The sequence below is a fragment of the Neophocaena asiaeorientalis genome, unplaced genomic scaffold, assembly GCF_003031525.2.
Source record: "Neophocaena asiaeorientalis asiaeorientalis breed wild unplaced genomic scaffold, Neophocaena_asiaeorientalis_V1.1 scaffold67, whole genome shotgun sequence".
Taxonomy (NCBI): domain Eukaryota; kingdom Metazoa; phylum Chordata; class Mammalia; order Artiodactyla; family Phocoenidae; genus Neophocaena; species Neophocaena asiaeorientalis.
Genome location: NW_020173731.1, coordinates 7,496,523 through 7,516,907, shown reverse-complemented (window position 1 = coordinate 7,516,907; position 20,385 = coordinate 7,496,523). Strand labels below are relative to the sequence as shown.

Sequence of the window (20,385 nt, the reverse complement as noted above, 5' to 3'; positions counted from 1 at the left end):
ACTAGCAGGTAGGTCTGGTTCAATCTCCCCTGGGGTTACTGCTCCTTCCCCAGGGTCCCGATGCACACACTAATTTGTATGTGCCTTCCAAGAGTGGAGTCTCTTGTTTCTCCCAGTCCTGTCAAAGTCCTGCAATCAAATCCCACTAGCCTTCAAAGTTTGATTCTCTAGGAATTCCTTCTCCCGTTGCCGGACCCCCAGGTTGGGAAGCCTGACATGTGGCTCAGCACCTTCACTCCAGTGGGTGGACTTCTGTGGTATAAGTGTCCTCCAGTCTGTGAGTCACCCACACAACAGTTATAGGATTTGATATTACTGTGATTGCGCCCCTCCTTCCATTTCATTGTGACTTCTCCTTTGGATATGGGGTATCTTCTTTGGTGAGTTCCAGTGTCCTCCTGTCGATCATTGTCCAGCAGCTAGCTGTGATTCTGGTGCTCTCGCAAGAGGGAGTGAGAGCACGTCCTTCTACTCCGCCATCTTGGTTCAGGGCCCCCCCTCCCACTGCTTTTAAGACACATTTTCTCTCTTAAGGAGAAGATGACATAAGCATCACTTCTCTCTCCCCTCTGCCTGCCTGGCTGTTGGCTGCAGTCTATGCAACTTTAGGAAGGCATTCTTGGAAGGGAGGAAGGGCACAGGCTCTTGTAGAGTCAACAGCCCACCCTGTTGTGAGCCAGTCTCCTCCTCTTAGCCCCAGGACATCACTCTGGTTACTCCAGGGTACTTTTAACCCCTGCTGTGCCTATACGTGAATCCAGCTGCCTAGCACAGAGTGGACACTGTTGAGTCAACAAATAAATGATGAATGAAGTATAAACACTAAGATCTCAACTTAATGAAATAAGTGTTCTCTCTCTCCCCCTCCCTTGCTATAGGCCTTGCTACTCAAAGGACTGTCCCTGGATCAGAAACATCGGCAATCACCTGGGAGCAAGTTTTCCGGGATCCCAGGTGATCTAGACCCAGATTCGACTCTGAAAAATGCTGCTCTGTCGTCCTAAGTGGCGGCAGGATAGTAGACAAGATGACCTCTTAAAGACCCTCATGGTCTTACTTGTGTCTCAAATCAACATGGCCTATATTACATTGCTATGATCATGGAAGGCTTAGCTCAGGGTCATTACAGCTAGAGCACTAGCCTAGGAGGGGGAAGGTAAAATTTCAGCTCTTCCTTTCTGTCTAGCCCTTCCTGCTGTTCTGCTTCTTTGGGGGTCCCAGCTGCAGATCCGAAGCACAGAATGGCTTTGCTCTCACTAATTGCCAACAGTTGGCTCTAGCTACATTGGTTATTCAAAGAGGCTCATTAATCTCCTAATGCCACTGCAGCCGCAGCTGCTAATGGTACCTCTCACCTCCCAGCACCCAGTTCCCGGGGGGCATCCTGGCTCCTTCTGGCAGCAGAGCAGTAGGAAACAGCATCCTTCTCAGAAGTCTCAGCTAGTGCTTGGGGACGGGGAGCCAGGCTGATCTGGAACCTGGCTAAGCCTTGCCTCTGGCTAGAGTGGTGCTAGGAGGCCTGACCTAATTCTAGAGTCACAGAGCCTTGGAATGATTCAGGTGGGCCTAAGAATGGATTATAGCAATACTAGGGGGAGGGGTATCTGCAAACTCTTGGATGAGTTCAGATGACCTCTCACAGCCATATTAAGGAATCTGCCCCTTTTTCCTTTGGATATAGGGATGAGCTCTACCTTGGAAGACCTTGCAGGATGTTTGGAGGTATGGAGGAGGTACATTCTCGAAAGCTCATGATGAAGAAGTCCTAAAGATGTTCAAAGCCTCTTTCCAAGGTCTGAGTCCAAGACTCAAACTTGTGTTTTTTCTGTGGCTCAGAGAACATAATTTAAATGTTCTCCTGCCTTTCTCCTCGAAGTTCTGCTTCTGTGGGTTTGTCTTGCCAAGACTGTAAACTCTTAAGGGAAGGGATCTCTTGTGTCTTTCACATCTACCCCCTTGGTCCCAGTACCTGGCCTTGCTAACTCATCAGCCATCCACCTAGACTCACACCAGGGGTAAAGGAGAGAGTGTGAGGGAGAAAGGAGAGAAAGAGGAAGAAAAGACAGGGAAAGAAAGAGAGCAAGGGAGCTCTTGGGAGCAGGTCTCTGAGCAGCCAGAATATGATGAATATTAAGAATAAGATGCTTAATAAAGATTGATACCAACGCACACATCCAGTGGCTATGGGACTGGTCCAGATGGGTGAGCTGCTCACTAGCCCTAGGACTGAGGTGGCACAGCTTAGAGCTTTATCCTCTTTCTTATTCTAACATTTTAATACGAAAATTTTCAGAGAGAAAATTTGAATTATATAGGAAATGCTAATCATCTAATAATATGGTGGGTATATCGGTGTCCTTTTTTTTTTTTTTTGCTGTTTTTGTTCTTTAAGTGGACCAGACCCTCTAGCCTCTGTCAATTCCATCAGTATTGCCAGCCAAAGGATCCTGCTCCCCACAAAGCGGTTGTTGAAACAATACTGCCCTCTGCTGACCACAGGCTCTCACTTCTCTGGGACAGCTCTTCTGCAAAGGGCTCAGAAAGGGCTGGATCAGATTGTCCCTCTTGTGCCTGCCCTTTGCCGAGATGCCTCCTTAGTGCTGGATCAGATTGTCCCTCTTGTGCCTGCCCTTTGCCGAGATGCCTCCTTAGTGCTGTTGGGACCCACCCAGGCACCGGGATGAGTACCAGGACTGAGATGCAGCTGAGCTCAGACAATTAAGCAATGTATTAGGCCAGCTAATGTCCTTATATCTTCATTATTCTACAGTCATTTGCTGAATACCTGCTTGCGTGGGCCAAGCACCAGGGCTGTAGTGCAAAGCTATGGCTCTGTGCCATGGATAAATAACTTGACCACTTGGAGCCTCATTTTCCTCCTAGGTGAAATGGGGACCATCAGTCTATCTTCGCTGGGAAAAAGAGGGGCTATAGAGCAGAGAGTGAGAAAGAGAGCAATAAACCCCTGTGGTTTCAGACACACCTAAAAGAATCAGAAAGCATTCACCTTCTTAAGACAACCATGAACCCATTTCCAAGTGATTTTTTGACTTCAAGCAAAAACCCTGGGGCTAGATCTGTTCGATGTTAACTACTCTAAGACAGCTGATGCTTAAATATCTCAACCAATGGGAAGGAGTAAAGCAGGATAGATCATCCCAAACTGTGGACACCTATGGGGTCAAAGTCCCTGGGTAACTGGGAGCTGAGAGAGAAGGATCTCTCCCTGGCCTTTGTCACCTGTTTTATTCAAGATAAGTTAGAGCAGTGGTTCTCAAATTTGACCTGTGTCATATTCACCTTAGGCAGTTGTTAAAACCCAGCCTGCTGGTCCCACCCTCAGTCTCTGATTCAGTATGTGTGGGGTGGAACCTGAGAATCTGCATTTCTAACATGGTCCCAGATAAGCAGACCGGACAGAATTCCTGGGCCAGGCTGTGCTGCGGTAATAACTCCTGAATCTCAGTGGCTTCACACCATGAAAGTTTACTTCTTGTTCATGCTGCATATGGAATAAGAATAGTGCATCTCTGTTACATGAGGTCACTGGAGCACCCAGGTCAACAGACGGCCCATCATCTTTCAGCTGCAATTTCTAGAACATCTGACCTTCTTAAGCTGCTATGACAAAGGAAAAGATAGTGAAGAATCACGTTTGGGCTTTTAACTGTCTCAGCCCAGAAGTGATGACACTAATCATATCCATTCACATTTCAACTACTCGCACGGCCCTGCCCACATTCCAGGTAGAAGCCTTCCATGTCGCTAGGAGAGAGAGATGAACTAGATATTGAAGCACTAGTACTGTCACCCTGCCACCCAAGCATATCTCTTCTCACTCACAGGAACAGGTACAACCAAGTCAAAATGGAATGGTGGTTATGGGGGACACACTTTCAGCCTCTTACATGTTGGTCATAGAGCAGTGATGATGGTGGTGATGTTGGTGATGATGATGATGATAGGCAATAACCACTGAGTGCTTACTATGTGCCAGGAACTGTTCTAAGTGTTTTCTGTGTATTAATTCATTTATCTCCCATGACAACCCTAATGGTAAGTACCATTTACATTCCCATTTTACAAATGAGGGAACTGAAGCAATGTGTGGTTATGAAGTTTTCCCAGGTCACACAGGTAGTGAGAGACACAGCTGGGACTATAATCCAGCCAGTCCAACACTAGAATCCATGTTTTCAACCACTGCTCTGCTCCATCATTGTGCAACTAATTTTATTTTTGAAGAGAGAGTAGAGGAGACTGTAGTGGGAAGGCCTAGTTTCTGGATAAGCTGGTAGTTCAGACCTAGTTATCCTAAATATAAACAGTTCTACAGAGAGCAACCCCACACCAGTAACTCTACTGATTTATGAAGAAATTATCTCAAGCCAGATATTTAAAATGGGATCCAGTTCCAACAGAGCATCCTTAAGGCCCCTCACTGATGCCCCGCAATGGCCAGAAGGTCACGCAGGTAGTGTCCATGCCTCTAAAAGAACACAATCTTCATAGTAGTTGATCAGCAATCGGGAGGATGGGACAAGACATTTCTCGACTTTTCTTACAGAATTGCTTCCCAGATCTTACGGGTCCTCCTTAAATGGGGACCCAGGAATCTCCTTGAGCTCACTCCCTCCGTCTCCCCCCCAACCCCTCCCCTTGACCCTACTCCATATGGAGGAACACGTCCAGCTGCAGTGCCTCCACCTGATATCTCGGCACCTCCTCTCACTACTGGTGAGCTACTGCCAGGTTCTTATCTGACAATGTCATAGGAACAGGTTTTAAGTCTTAGCGTTACTGAGGGACCATCCCAGTGAGTAGTGACTAAAACACCTCTTGAGGTTAGGGCATCTACATGAAAAATAAACCTTTCTCCCACTGATAGTAATAGGCTCTCAAAACGTCCGTGGGTGATGGTAATGAAAACTGTTCCTTTACTGTGTCTTATCAAAGACCCATACTCTACAAGAAATTAGGAAAGGAGGAGCTAGAAAAAAATACAGTTGGGAGACGGTAGGAACGGGCAGGACTTAGCTATAGAAAGGGCCTCTGGCTGATCCAAAATGGCCAGCACAGGGCGCTAGTCTAGTGCCTTAGAGAGCTTCAAAACATGAGCTTTGGTGTGTATCTCTCTGGTCACTCCGTGATATTTCTGGAGGAATGTTACATCATCAAGAGGGATTTATTTAACCCGAAACACAGGATATTCAATGATCCTTGTTAGCGCATCAAAGGGAGTCAGTCTTTGGCCTCAAAATTTCAGATTTCTTCCCTGGGGTTTACAATTCTCTCTTTTCCTGTTTTTCTTGATAAAAGTTCAAAATCTCCCTGGCAATGATTTTGAAACACTACAGTTTTCAAGGCAATCTAAAAATGCTGCTTATTTTGTTTAGCTAGCTATCAAAGATCCAAGGTCTGTTATTCCATCCGTTTCTCTCTCTCTCTCTCTCTCTCTCTCTCTCTCTCACACACACACACACATACACACACACACACACACAAACACACACACACACACAGAGACAGAGACAGAGAGAAAGATAGACACATCCACATATTCACTCAACAGTCACAATTTCTGCTGACAATTCAAACTTTTGTCTGCAACCTGGGTCTGATGGAGAAGACAAATGACTGGGAATTAACTAAGTGCTCATATCTGTTATTCTGTATTGAAGGTCTGTATTGTGAAGGGTCTCAGCCTGCCCAGGGGTGTACTTGGCATTCACAAGGCACAGTGCTGTCGAGCAGTGACTAAAGCAATTCTTTCTGACCAAGTCTACGGGTGGTCATAGACATGGAAACATGTCTTTCCTTTCTTGCAGGAGTCAGATGGACCAGCAGTGGGAATTGTGCTGTGAAAAACAAGCAATAACCACTCACTTGTCAGCTAATTTTGACCAGTAAAGCATGTTGCATACACAGCTCCTAAAGGACACCCCCTGGGCTCTGACTCCAAACTGAGAATGAAAAAGTAGGAGTTGAGGATGTCATATTTTGACAGAGCAACAAAGGCAGACTTGGGATCTTCCATAGCTCGCATTCCAGCCTGTGTGCGTGAGGGGCAAGCTGATCCCAGCACTTCCTTACTGCAGCACTTCCTTACTGCAGCACTGCCCAGCTGCACAAGGTTTCTATCCACAGTTCAGTCCTATCCATCTCTGTGAAGGTGTATTAATTTGCTAGGGCTGCTGTAACAAACTACCACAAACTGGGGGACTTAAACAACAGGAGTGTACTGTCTCACAGTTCTGGAGGCTATATGTTCAAAATCATGGTGTCGGTAGGGTTGATCCCTTCTGGGAGCCATGAGGGAGAGTCTGTTCCATGCCTTTCTCCTAGTTTCTGCTGGTTTGCCAGCAATCTTTAGTGTTCCTTGTCTTATAAAGGCATCCTCTCAACTTCATCTTCACTTTCTGTGTGCATATCTGTATCCAAATTTCCCCTTTTTATAAAGGCACCAGTCATATTGGATTAGTGTCCATCCTAATGACTTCATCTTGACTAGTTACATTGGCAATGACTCTATTTCTGAATAAGATCACATTCTGAGTTACTGGGGGGTTAGGACTTCAACATATGAATTTGAGGGAAATGCAATTCAACCTATAACAGGAGGGTATACCCTCTCACAACCACCAACCCTTCTGACAGGCCAGATGCAGATGCCAATGTCCAGGATATAAAGAGAAAAAGAAATAATTCATTAATTAGATTCTAGAGTTAATTTCCTCAGCTTTCTAGCCTATCAGTGTAGATTGAAAATCTCAATGAGTAATAACCTTATCTCTTCCACCCCACCCCTTGAATTCACATCAAAGCTAGAGCCTTCTGCAATGTTGCCCCAAGTATTATTGTAAATCCTCAGGGGCTGGTTCATGTCTTCCCTTGAGCAAGTCTCTCTGCTGCTACTCTGAGATCCCTCAGGATTCTCCACCTGCCACTCTGATCTCACCTGCTTTTCTCTAGAGCCGTGCAGTTCTTCCCCAATGACCGTCACTGATCCATCATGTGCTACCACCAATGTCCTGACCTTCTCACTGCCTATACTGTTGCACATGGCCAGTTTGAGAATGAAGTAGAGTCAGGTGGAAATGGCTCTTTCCCCTTCGTGGAACACTGTTAAGAGGCTATTCATGCCCTCATGTTTTACAGGGTTTCCTGAAGCAACACTTTCTTGTTTTAGTTAGAATCACTTTTTCTTCTGGAGAGGACATATTAGCACTGAGCCAAAGGTGGTTTCAAGTAACTGCCACCAGGCTATACCCCTCCCATTGGACAAGTAGTGTCTTCCCCAGGAACAGGCTCATCTTGCCTCAGAATGATTTCTCCCACAATATTCATTGGCTCCCCTGCACACTGGCTTCTATAGAACACTCCTGGTTTCCTAAGACTTGTCCTCTTGTATCTAAACCCCATCAGCAGACATATATTGAGGTTCTTTTCCAGAGTCTACTCAACATCCATGCAAATAGACTTCTGGCAGGTCCACCTCCTCAGTTTCCTAGATGAACCCAGAAGAATCATTCTCCCACTCAGCATTTCTTAAGAATCTACTAAGTTCTAATCATGAACTAAGTAAGAATTAAGGCTACAAAGATGGATATGACACGGTCGCTGTTCCCAAAGGATTTGCAGTCCAGCTGGGGAGACAGTCATTAAGAAAATATTTTCAACACAAAATCATGTACTGAGTAATAAAGGCACATAAATAGAGTGATAGGGTGTCACAGGACTTTTTTTTTTGCCCAATCCAAAGAAGGCTTCTCAAGCAGTTGAAGTCTGAGATGGCTTTTAAAGGTGAAGAAATACAGGATGGGTATCCTAAGCAAAAGGAAAGCACCAGCACAAAAAAGACCGTGAAGCATGAAACAATGAGGTGTATGCAGGGAGTTTAGCCAGATCTGTACTGTGCCATATAGCTTGGATTTGATCCTGCAAGCAATGGGGAGCCCTGGGCAGATTTTAAATGAGTGATGTGTTCAGATTTGCATTACAGATCAATCATTTTAGCCAGGCTAGTGAAGAATGGGGATGGGAGAGAGACAAAGCCAGAGGAAATAAGACCAATTTAGAGCTCTTATTATAATCCAGGCAAGAGATGATGAAGTCAAACCATGAAGGAATGAAGAAGAAGGGGCAAATTCAAGAAATATTTAGGAAATTAAATCAGCAAGACTAGGAGATTTACTGGATGTGAAAGGGTGAGGGAGGTTGAGGGGTCATGAGAGACTCAGGCTTCCAGGTTGGATGACTGAGAGGATAACACAGGATACAGGTGGAGCATCCAGTATGGGGAGAACATGTCATGTTCAGTTTTCTGGCTCCACCTCCCCCCTGACCCTTCCTACTCCCGACTTCACATTAGACATGCTGAACTTCAGGAGACTGTAGGATCCCTAAAGGAGGTCTTCATTCCTGTCCTCAAAGAATTCACATTCTAATAAAGAAAATAGACATGCATGATCTACATATGGCTAGACTCGACTACCTACAATTCCACAAACCTTTATCTACAATTCCAAAATTCAAAAAGCCCAGAAAATCCAAAAGAAAAAAAAATTTTAATAAACTTGAAGTAAGTTCATTTGACAACAAAACTAAACAGAGCTCACCTTTGACCCATCAACTGTGGCCAAGGGTAGGTTCTACATGGACATGATGGCTCCCATTGGAGCCATGTGACAAGAAAATGAACATTTCCCAGCAGAAAAGGGGTGGAAGGATGTACTCAGAAAGGGGAAAGAGGGCTGTGTAGACCCCATGGGAGTTATCCACTATGCTTTTAAGGACCCGAAGTCAAGATTACTTACTTACAAATACTTACTTACAAGATTACTTACAATAATTGCAAGATTATTCCTCCATCCTAGAGTTAAAAAAAAAAAACTGAGCCTCAGATTTATCTGAAGCCACCCCACAAGGACTCAAATCTAGAATGAAAACCTCTTCTATGAGATGAGAATTTGCAAAGGGCTGCTAGGACCTGAACTGTCATTATTCTAAGACCTAAGGTTACCTGACTTTTCCACTTCACTTTCTGGTTGTTTTTGTGATGATTAAACACCCCCCATAGACATGTTTATCATACCTGAGCTGTAACACACCCTTCTCCAATCCATGGGTTAGAAAAAGGATCTCTCCCAGGAGGCTTTTCTGGAGCGAGAAACCATGTGATGCTCCCCAAGGGAAGAGAAAAGCCACAGAACTGTTCTTGAATTTTAAAACTAGAAGTAGGCTCTGTGGAAAACATGGACAGGTAGTACGTGCATGGATGGTGCATCTCTGCAAGTTTCTTTTCCACATTTTGCACAGAGCATGTCTAATATCTAATGGTGGCATGAGGCTGATTCGCTGGAGATCCCATCAGGTATGCTACTGCTGCCTGCACTGCCCTTTGTGGAGAAGAGAGGACAAAGCAATGGTCCAGGTCTCTGGCTTGTTGACTTGTTGATACATGGCATCATCAGTCCTCCAACTACAATAGAGACCCCTTCAACCCTGTGCCCCGAGCTGCAGACTCAGCCCCATTCCAGCATGGACATCAGGACTGCCTTCCATTAAGGAGCCTAGAAGACCCTTTTGTTCAATGCTCCTGAGACTTGGCCAGCATCCAGCTTTTCTCAGGGTGAATATACAACTCTGTGACTCAGTCCCCACCTTATTCCTGCAATGAATTCTCCTCCCTGAATCCCATTTCCAACCTGGATTCCTCTGCTGGGATCCCTGCATTAAAACTCCACCCAGTCCCCAATTCCTCTGGGACAAGGACACTTCCTAGCCTTTGTTTCTACCCTAACCTTGAGTTTGGGGTTTCACCCTGACATCCCCCCCACCAAATCTCACCCCCCATGCTACCCACCAGCCTGCCTCCCTGAATCCTAATTTATATTTGTTGAATTAATAAATGACTAGCTGCTATATGCAAGGCACTTAAAGACCAAGTATCTACTCTAAGAGCTCAGTATTTCGCAAAACACATTAATTTAATAATTTAAAATTTTGAAAATGATGGCAAAATGAATAAGATATTGCCAGACACTGTGGAGAGAGTGAATTACCTTGTCATGGAGGATTTCGTAGAGGGGTAAGATGTGAGCTATTTTTAAAGCACAGTGAGTAATCTCATCAGAAAAGGAGAGGACACTCCGGGCAGGGGAGGCAGCCCACGCGAAGGCATGTGGCAGGACAGTCTCATAATACTGCCTTCTCCCGGACCCCCCACTGCGGTTTCCTGCACGGTTGTTGCGATGACCCCATTACTTCTTGCGGGATATGATGTACCAGCTATTACCCATCAGCCCCCTCTCCGGATACTGAGCTCCGTCTGGCCCTTAATCCTTCCATTCTCAGCCAGTTACAGGCTCCCATAGCGTCAACCTTAGCTTACAGAGAAATGTCCAGAATGACTGACCTGATACTTCCAAAGCTTCCTAAGGTTGGAAAAGGAACAGGGCCTGCGTTTGGGGCTGCTCTTTCCTTCTGTCCCTGGTATCTGCTATGCCCTCGTCCAGGAGGAGAATAGAAGAAATACCTCCTCCCCCTCGCTCTCTCTTAAACACACCATCTTGCAGGTCTGAGCTCCAAACATGACCCTTTCAGTAGTCTCATCTAGGACCTCTGCACCCCAAGGTCAGTCAATAATTTTCTAGTGTTACCGAGTACACTGGCCTTGCCACCACTGCAAGAAGATAATCTCTGGTTCTCTTGGTAATCTTTTAGCTTGGTTGCTTTCCCCAGGGTTCTGAAAAGACTCGACAGACCGTTTTCTCTCTGCTTCCTCCCACCTGTTGGGGGGAGGTAGCAATGCTGAAAGTTGAGATCAAAACAATGCATAGGGCTTCCCTGGTGGCGCAGTGGTTGAGAGTCCGCCTGCCGATGCAGGGGACACAGGTTCGTTCCCTGGTCTGGGAAGATCCCACATGCCGCGGAGCGGCTGGGCCCGTGAGCCATGGCCGCTGAGCCTGCGCGTCCGGAGCCTGTGCTCTGCAGCGGGAGGGGCCACAACAGCGAGAGGCCCGCGTACTGCAAAAAAAAAAAAAAACAATGCATAACCTGAAGTGTCAATGCCAGCTTGCTTCCCATCCCGGTGCTACAGACTCACCTCCAATACAAGGTACAGGAACTAGCCTTGGACGTGGAGTGTATTGTGTCTGTTCCCAATGCAGGCCATTGTTCTCAGCCCACAGACCTGGCCCTGGAGGCCTCGTGCCTGCCTTCTCTCCCTCCACAAGATTCTTTCAATGCACCTCCCAAGGTCAAATTTGGACCACAGCACTGTGAACTGTCAGACAGGAGATCTGGTAACTAAATCAAGCAGTTGCTTTCTTTCTCAGGAGTAAATGATTTCTGCTGATTTCTGCTTATCATCAGTTCTATTATTTAAATGTTCTATCTCAGGGACAATTGGAGATGAGACCATTTTGGTGGTGATGCTGCCAGCAGCCTCAGGAGCCCTCCTCGCCCTGAAATCTTGGATGGGGGGAGGGGTTCACCTACCCTCAGCAGGGGTGGAGGGAGGGCCACTGGAAGGAAGGGTGGTGGGAGGGTCACTGTGACTACTTTCCCCAGGGGCACCAGGGGTCGATATGTCCCCAGAATACTGTCTAGCTCTTAGCTCCTAACATTTCAGTTGTTCCAGAGTCCTGGTTGTCACTCTCCCTAACCCATGATTAAGGAAAGGTTGGGTCTTTTCACTGCCCTCCCCCTACTTGTGACTAAGTCCATAACCAGGGCTTGCGCTGGACTTGCCTGGGTACTAGAGTGCTCTGGAGCTCCGCGCTGTTCCTCTTCCTGGAAAGGACAGTTATCCCAAGAGATGAGAGGACCTGTCACTGCTACACCTTAGGATCTTAAGCTGAGACCTCACTGTACATGGAAATCCTCTATCCCAGACATCACTTGCAGGCGTGCACACACGTACCCACACTCCCTATCCATGTGGACACCGCCCCTTCCCCGGCCCCATCTGCTGCCTCCACCCCTCCATCCAGCCCTCTGGAGCTGCCTTACTCTCTGTATCGTTCCCTGCCGTGTCTCAAACTGAGTCACACCCCCAAAGGGTCCACTTCCTGAGTGCAGGTCGTTTCCCAAGCACTTCACATACATTATCTCATTTAATTCTTAGGACCCTCTTGTTGAGGAAGGTGCTCCCTTAGGCCCATTTTACGTGTGAGGAACAGACTCAGAAATGTTAAGAATCTTACCTAGGATCACACCGCTAGTAATAGAACACCCAAATTCAATCCTAAGTCTCTTCACTGTGACTCTCAAAGAGATGTATACATATTACAGAATTTCAGCATCTATCAGGAGAGGCACTTCTGAAGGTCAACTATGCATTCAGTAGACAAATTCTTCAATAAGTGGATCCTTCCAGAATGCCTTTCTGCGCTGGGCACCATGGGGACAGAGATAATTAGCAGGCTGCCTCTGTGGTCCTGTTGGGTCCTTTCAGTGTTGGGGGGCGAGGGGACAGCATGGGAGGCTCAGTTATCATCCCTGAAAAGTTTCCAGAAGGTTGACATCCTGCGGATGACTGGTGTGAGATCTTCTCCTCCTGAGACAGATGAGACAGCGGGAGCGGGGAGGAGCGTCACCTCCATGCCTGGCACACTTCCCACCCACCATAGTAGACCCCTGACAAATATTTGTTAGTTCTTAGAATAGTATAAAAAAGAGTAGCACTCACCACCTATAGCACGAATATAGAGAATTTCGAGGAGAGGCTTTTTTGAAGAAGGGTTGGTTGGTCAGAAACGGTCCTGCCAGAAAGAAGGTCTGTTCTCCCCATCAGCCAGAGGGGTGGACGCAGGCACCAGGTCTGGGCAGAAGACTGTCACTAGAGGGCAGTGGCAGCTCCCTCTTGGGACTGAGGAAGCCCTGCTAGCCTATCTTTTCTCTGGAGAAGCTAAGAACAGCCTTGAGCCTTGTAACTCTGCCCGAGGCGGGGGCAGGACCGGGCGCCAGACACATGATTTCAACTGGGAATAAATGCAACAATTCCGTTCATGTTTCATACACAACCTTTCATGTCATTTGACCCCAATAAACTTGTGGGTACACTGACATTGTTAGCCCAGTTTGACAGAGCAGAACAGGAAGATCCTTGAGGTTTCGACTCATCCCAGTTTGTTTAGATAGAAAAAATGTTATGGGGACAAATGCTAGGTCACCTAAACCCCTGTCTGGGGAGAATATGTTTGTAAACATGGTAATGTGGGCTAAATTCCTTAGTGAAACTCTCACCATCATAATTTTTCCTTTATAGGCCAGTCTCTTTATTTGTTCATTCCCTGGAGGGTTAGAAAGAAACAGAAAAAGGAGATTAAAATCGAATTGGACAATCAGGTACTTTGTAAGTAGCCTTAACAAAAGTTTGGATGAGGAAAATGATACTCGTGAACACCCACCCAACACCTTTGCCCCCCACCACTGTCTTTCAAGGTCACACTTGTGACCTTGGAGAGTCATGACTGATTCCGCCAGCTATGGATACAGAAATATATGCAGGCAACGATGGACACGGAGGAGGAAGGTACAGCAATCTCTGTCGATGGCCAGAAGCAGGTACCCACATAGAAACTGACTACATCATCAGCCAAAAATCCAAAGCCCAGGGTGATAGTCTTATTCTGCTCCCCATTTCTTCCTGGAACATGGCATATACCAAGATGGGGCTCATTTGGGAATGTGACTCAAGGCAACAAAGGTGACAGATTCTTCTAGCCATAGACACACAGCAAACACAAGAGGAGGGGATCAGGTGAAAATCGACTCACCTCGTCGGGCATCCAAACTGCAGGATCCAGTGCCACCCCCGATCCCACCCAGAGTAGAGCTAGATATAGCTGAATGCTTGCTGAACGTTGGCAGAGGTTGAGTAGGATAGGAAGATGTGCAGGAAGCACATAGGATGAATCATGGGAAAGAAGAGAAGAAAGAGAAAGTTCGGGTGTCATGGGCTGCTACCTTCCTCCCTAGGTGGAGGGGCCACGGGGAAGCAGCCAGAGACGCTGACCGAATGGCCCACCCAACACCCAACTCTGCAGACTCTAAAGAAGTTGGAAGATGCAGTGCAAACCAGAAGAAGTGCACTCTTTTATATACTCTTCTGGATTCTGTGGGGGAGAGGGGTAGCCCATGGTAGCCTGTTACTAATGGACTGAATTCCTGCCCCTACCGTTAACGGTGTCAAACTCAGGACACACCAGAAAACTCTCCTTTTAGGTTTTATTCAGCATCTTGATTTTGCAAACCTTTGTGGAACATGCTCTCTGCCAGGCAATATGGTGGTTATAGAGGTAATTGAGACATGCTTTGTACCCTTAGAGAACGTGTCACTTCTGGGCAACCTTGACATGCATCAGACCAATTTCCATCTCAGTGGAGCAGCGTGGACGCCATTGTAGAGACGGGCTTTGGGAGAACAGAGAGGGTGGTCCATTTTGCTTGTGGACCCAGAGAAGGGTGCTTAGGAGAGGAGACGTTTTACAGGTTCACTTCAAATAAAAAGATGAGCACATCACAGGCTGCAGGAACAATGCAGATCATGCCTATTCCTGGAAGCACTAGAAATCTGGTGCCTTCTTTTTAAAACAAATACTAAAGTAACAAGTATTACATTGTGCCAGCCTGTCTCTGCTATCCTGTCATTTCCTTTCTCTGCCCCCATCCTCACTCCCTGTGCCCATTCCATTCTCTATTAACCAACTTCAGTGGGAAATGTGTTATGACATCAATGGGATTTGTTCCTTGGTGGCCCCTCCCCCTCTCATTATCTTTCCCATCATACTTTGAAGGCCTTGCGTGGTTTTCTTCTTTTCCTGCTTCACCAGCAGCAATTGGGGCTCCTCTCTCTGCAGCTCCCACTGCCCAGCCACAATGCACTTCTCTGTCTTTCCAATAGGTATGGCTCCTTTCCACCCCAGGGCCTTTACACTTGCTGTTCTTTGGTGTCTCCAACTGTTCTTGTAGCTAATTCTCCTTTCTTCTGATTCCAGTTTGAACGTCACTTCCTTGGGGCTAGTAAGATCCCCCTATCACATACTTTCTTAAAGCCCTAAACTGTTCATAGTATTTATCACAACTGTAATGATCTGTATCTGTTTAAAATCTGACAATACTGCTAGAGCACAAGGCCCATCAGGACAGAGACTGTGCCTACTGTGTTTACTACTGTATGCTCAGAGCCCAGCTTACTGCCCAGGACAGAGTAGGTGCTCACAAATATTTGTTGCATGAATGAACTAATGGATATTGCTTTCCCTTCCCTTTTCCACCCTGGCACCTCATTATGTCTTGTCATTTCCTATCCAGAAAGCTCAATCTGAGATCTAATTAAATGTAAAAGACAGGGCTTCCATACCCCCAAAAAAAAAAAAAAAAAGTAAAAGCACAGACCAAGGGGAGGCAAGAATGTGCTCTTTGACAGACAAAGGATTGCTCTGTCCTCATGAGCGCACCTCCCTTTTCTCTCCTTACCCCAACCACAGGAAGACCCCCTTATTTTGTTTATTTGGGGGATAAGTGTGACCACACGGGAGCAGCAGAGGTGAGGACCTGGTGAGTACGCTTAGCCACTTCTCCTTTTGCCAGCATCACCTGTGAACTAAATAATAGCTTGATAAGCTCAGACCCACACCAATCATTTTGGGGTGAAAGGAGGAAGCTGATGGACAATGGCACCCCCTTCAGGCTGCTCCCTTCTTCTCTCTATCCCTGCTCCCTCTTGGTTCCAGCCAGCCCTCACCCGCTCAGGTCTCAGTGACTGCAAGGCTCGTCTGCTGATTTTCCAGTCTCCGGCACATCACCACTGGGGTCCCATCAACATCCTTGCTTAAGAACTTGCAATGACACTCTACTGCCTTTGCGGGTAAGTCCAAAGCCCTCGCTGCTTCAATACTAGACACTCTAATCTCTCACTGCATTGCAGGTCGTTGTATCCAGCACACATCTTGTATGTTCCAAGCTCTGTGTTTTTCCTAATCCCATCTCACCCACCACACCTCCCAAATCTGGTCCTACTCATCCTTAAGGCTCAGGCTGACTCCCATGAAACTTTTCCATGAAACCTTTCCTGACATCTCCAGCCCACAGCCGGCTCCGCATGGCCTCATCTCTGGTGACAACATGAGTTAATAGCATCCTATTTAGCTATTAATTGATCTCCGATTGTTCTCTGTGTTTTAGTTTATGTGTAATAAATATTTGGTTGAATTGTTGATTGGAGAAAACATAACGAAATGGCCATTACAAGAATCTGAACCAAGCCAAAATGCAAGCACAGGGGTGTATGTGTGCATACATGTGTGTGCACGAGTGTGCATGTGTTATCAAGCCAAAAGCTCTCTTCCACCTCCTTGGGAAACATTTTCTAGTCACCTGTATCAATACCGGAGCAGTGGATGTGCCCCACTCCGGCCTCTGATGTCTGGCGTGTGACCCAGTCAGTACCTGCGAAAACATCCACCTTCTGAATTCAGCATAAAGAGGCAACACTTTCTCCCATGTCACCCAACATCTGCTGAACCTACTTCTGTGTCCACAGCCGAGAATTCATTCCCGGCACTGTGGCTCGCCAAGACCAGCAGTGTGCCGGTGGATGGGAGGGAAGGGGGAGGAGGGAAGAGGATGCTGGTGGGTTGGAGCTCACAGACAGTTCCTTGCCCAATTCAAACTTGTAACAGAATACAAAGTACTCTGCATCACAAAGTAACACATTCTGAGTTACAGAGTACAGAACTGATTTATTCCTTGCACTTGGACAATAGAAGTTCTCTGAGTGTTGAGTCTGAGCCTGGCTTCTATCCTCAACCGCTAGTACATAGTCAGTGCTTGATAAATAGTTAAGGAATGAGTGTACATACACATGTGTTGGGGGCGACTTCAGAGAGGTGGAATTCAACTCCCTATGGAGATAAACTCTCTAACATTTGTTGACGTCCATGAGCCTTACTTGACCTTTTCAGGCTGTGATAAACTCCCCAGTTCCTGCATCTAAACAGGAAGAGAACAGCTGCTCGTCAGGTCAGGGATGCTATACCTAGAGAATCTAAGCAATAAACAAGATGTTAGACCCATAACAATAATATGTTATTATTCTTGTTACCAATACTAATGAGTTAGCATTTATTGAGCACTTACTATGTATACGAGCCATGAGCAAATCATTTCTTATTTATTGGATTCTAAGAGTCCCTTCCACTTCTGGTGGAACCTATCTGGTTCATCACTAAATATTGGCTGAGTGCCTACCTTGTGCTGGACACAGGAGGAAGATTAGGGAAAGGGAGACAAGAGGGCAGAAATAGAGGCGAAAATCACTGCCTTACGCACTCTCAATTCGAAAAGGGAGACAGCAGTGGAAACACAAACTAGAATTCAAGGCAGAAAAAGATTAAGAACTAAGGAGAGTTGTAGACAGAGAGTTTTGAGAACAGCACAGAGGAAGGAGTGATTATTTCTAACAGAATGAAGAAATCATGGAAGGCTTCATGGATGAGATGGTATTTGATGTGAACTTTTAAAATCTATAGCATTTCCATAGGCAGAGAATGAGGAAAGGGCATTCTACACTGATAGATCAGCCTAAGCAAAGGTGAAGAGCTTTGGAAATAAGTGGCATGTTGGCAATCAGTGTCTCCTGTGATATGGCTGGAATATCAGCTGGGTGGATGGAGGGACTCAGGGGAGGGAGGATACTTTTGTACCAGATCCTGTAATGCCTTCAATGATGGGATGAAGTGTTTGGATTTTATTCTGTAGGGAATGGATATTTTTGAGGTGGAGGCAATTTTCTTATTGTGATGATTCTAGCAAAAATGAAAGTTGGAGAGAGAATAATAGTAACTCACATTTACTGACTACCTACCAAGTGCCAGTCATTGTTCTAGGCAATTTGCCTTCCGTCTTGCTCTACCCCACTAGTATGTGAAATAAATTCAGTGATTATCCCATTGGGCAGATTGAGAAAACTGAGGCACAAAGAGGTTAAGCCACTTATCCAAGGCCACACACCCAGTTAAAAGACAGCCCAGGAATCCAGCCTAGAAGTCTTCTCCAAAGCCTCACCTATCCCAGGGGACTACCTCACCCAGGAACCAATTAGAGTCTAGTCTAGTCTATTACAAGAGTACCCAAGAGAAGAGAAGAGGGGCTTGAATTAAGATTGTAGAGATGAAAATATAAAAGCAGCAGCATTTACTTACTGTCTTTTGTGTAAGAAAGGGGGCCAGGGAATATATATACTATTTTGTTTGTTTCTGCATGAAATACTGGAGAGATACACAAGAAAGTAATAAAAGTGGCCACCTGTAGAGGGCAGGTAGGGGGAAGGGGTGGGTGGGGAGTGGATGGAGTGAGACACTTCTATGTATGGCTTTCAATAGAGTTCTGATTTCTGACCCACATGAATGTGTTGTTTATTCAAAAAAACACAAACGATAAAAAATGGAAAGGCAGGGACTTCCCTGGTGGCGCAGTTGTTGAGAATCTGCCTGCCAATGCAGGGGACGTGGGTTCGAGCCCTGGTCTGGGAAGATCCCACATGCCGCGGAGCAACTAGGCCCGTGAGCCACAACTACTGAGCCTGCGCATCCAGGGTCTGTGCTCCGCAACAAGAGAGGCCGCGACAGTGAGAGGCCCGCGCACCGCGATGAAGAGTGGCCCCAGCTTGCCACAGCTAGAGAAAGCCCTCGCACAGAAAAGAAGACCCAACACAGCCCAAAATAAATAAATAAATAAATAAATAAAATTTTTTTAAAAAAATAGAAAGGCACAATTTAAAAGCTGGAGAGCTTCCAGAAGGAGGGGAATGGTCTCCTGGGGTCCAATGGGTTAGAACTGAGAAGAGGATGGTAGATTTGGGGATCAGAATGCTTTGCTTCTAGAAACAGGTGAGAGGAGTGAAACCATGGCGCATTGGGCCCCCCGAGGGATATCCAAGTGCTTCTCCCATTTTATAAGACACTGAGGGTTCTGTAGTCTCTGCTTTCAGCCAGTATAGATATCCTATTGCTCAGGAAGGTATTTTAAACAACATACACCAGCAACTGAGTGGTTAAGAGGGAAACGGAGGCAGGCAGTCTCTGATTTTCTATTATCACCCCATTCAGGCCAATGGAAACCTTCAATTTGATGTTTTGTTTTTGCCTTTTATGTTTTCCCTCTCTCCATCACACACCTCCATGCAAATACAATCACACACACACACACACACACACACACACACACACACACACACACGCACAGCATAAAAGGGTCCCTTTGCAAAAGGATTTTTCTGGATCTGCTCAGAGGGAAGGAAAGGCAGAGGAAAGGAAGGAGAGATGCAAGCCGCCCTAGCTACTTTTCCTCCCCTTTAAGGCTGCCTGGTTACAGTCCTAGGAAAGAAAACCCCTGCATTCCTCCCCTTTAATTCGGTTTATTGTTGAAGCGCTGGAGCAGCTAATCCTCACAGACCTGTAGGAGCTGGAGTGGGAGGGCCACGGGCACCGTTCTCTCGGATTCCCTGGGTAAGATGAACCTGCTTCTTTATTTGGTTTGAGGAGGTTTCTTTGTTTAGCGGGAGGCTCGTGGCACCAAGAGAGTGGGTTTGAAGAGCCACTCTTGCAAGCAACTTGGGTGTTTATTTCAGCCCCAGTTCCTGTCTTGCCTGACTCCCGAGGTATCAAGAGGAAGTTGTAGCTGCCTTGGAAGATAAGTCTGAATGGGTGTCCGGGTAGGACCTCTGCGGAGATTATCTGGCCATCACTTCAGGGTTGGCTTGAGTGGGAACCTTTCGCACTCCCGGGCAAAGAAAAGGGAGCAAAATATCTGTGTGTGACCCTCCTGCCGTGCCTGCTTGCATGTAGGGACAGCCCTCTGGGCTCTGTCCCTGGGAGGGGCTGTCCATCTGCAGGGTGTCAGGACCTCCAGCGCCCTTGCACCCCTCCCTCCTGCTCAGCCTTCATTTCTTAACCTATCAGACCCCATCTGTCAAATGGGGCAATGCCCTGTTTTGGTTCTCCCTACCTGTGAGTCAGTGGGCAAAAAAGAGGTTTGTAAGCAGTCAGTGGCTATGCAGACCCAAGGCAGGCAGACCAGCCTCAGTGCCTCCTGGCAGGGTCCGTGGCCCAGAGCCCGCTCCTGTTCCCCGCTGCGTTAAGATGCAGAACTCAGCAGGGACACCGCTGTCAGTCACCTTCCTCAGGGGCAAGTCTCTCTCCCTTCTGTCTTTAAACTTCCCTAGTTCAGTTCTCAGGCAAAAATGGTAAAAGGAGGTCTGGACTCATCACCACCCCCATCCGCACTGTGGCCCCTTCTTTCCACGTAACTTTGACGCACAAACATTAACCCTGAGGCTCCCGGGGACGCTGCCGGGGCTCTTGCTGCTGTTCTAGC

At 46.7% G+C, this 20,385-nt stretch overlaps 1 protein-coding gene across 1 annotated transcript in view; it reads left to right on the top strand.

The window, feature by feature from the left end:
• The first annotated feature begins 19,465 nt into the window (after positions 1 to 19,465).
• The window catches only part of CAMK1G (calcium/calmodulin dependent protein kinase IG), a 28,677-nt gene continuing 27,757 nt past the window's right edge, over positions 19,466 to 20,385 (top strand). The window contains exon 1 of the mRNA XM_024751053.1: positions 19,466 to 19,517. The gene's annotated coding sequence lies outside the window, so the exon portion shown is untranslated. The remainder of the gene's footprint in view (positions 19,518 to 20,385) is intronic.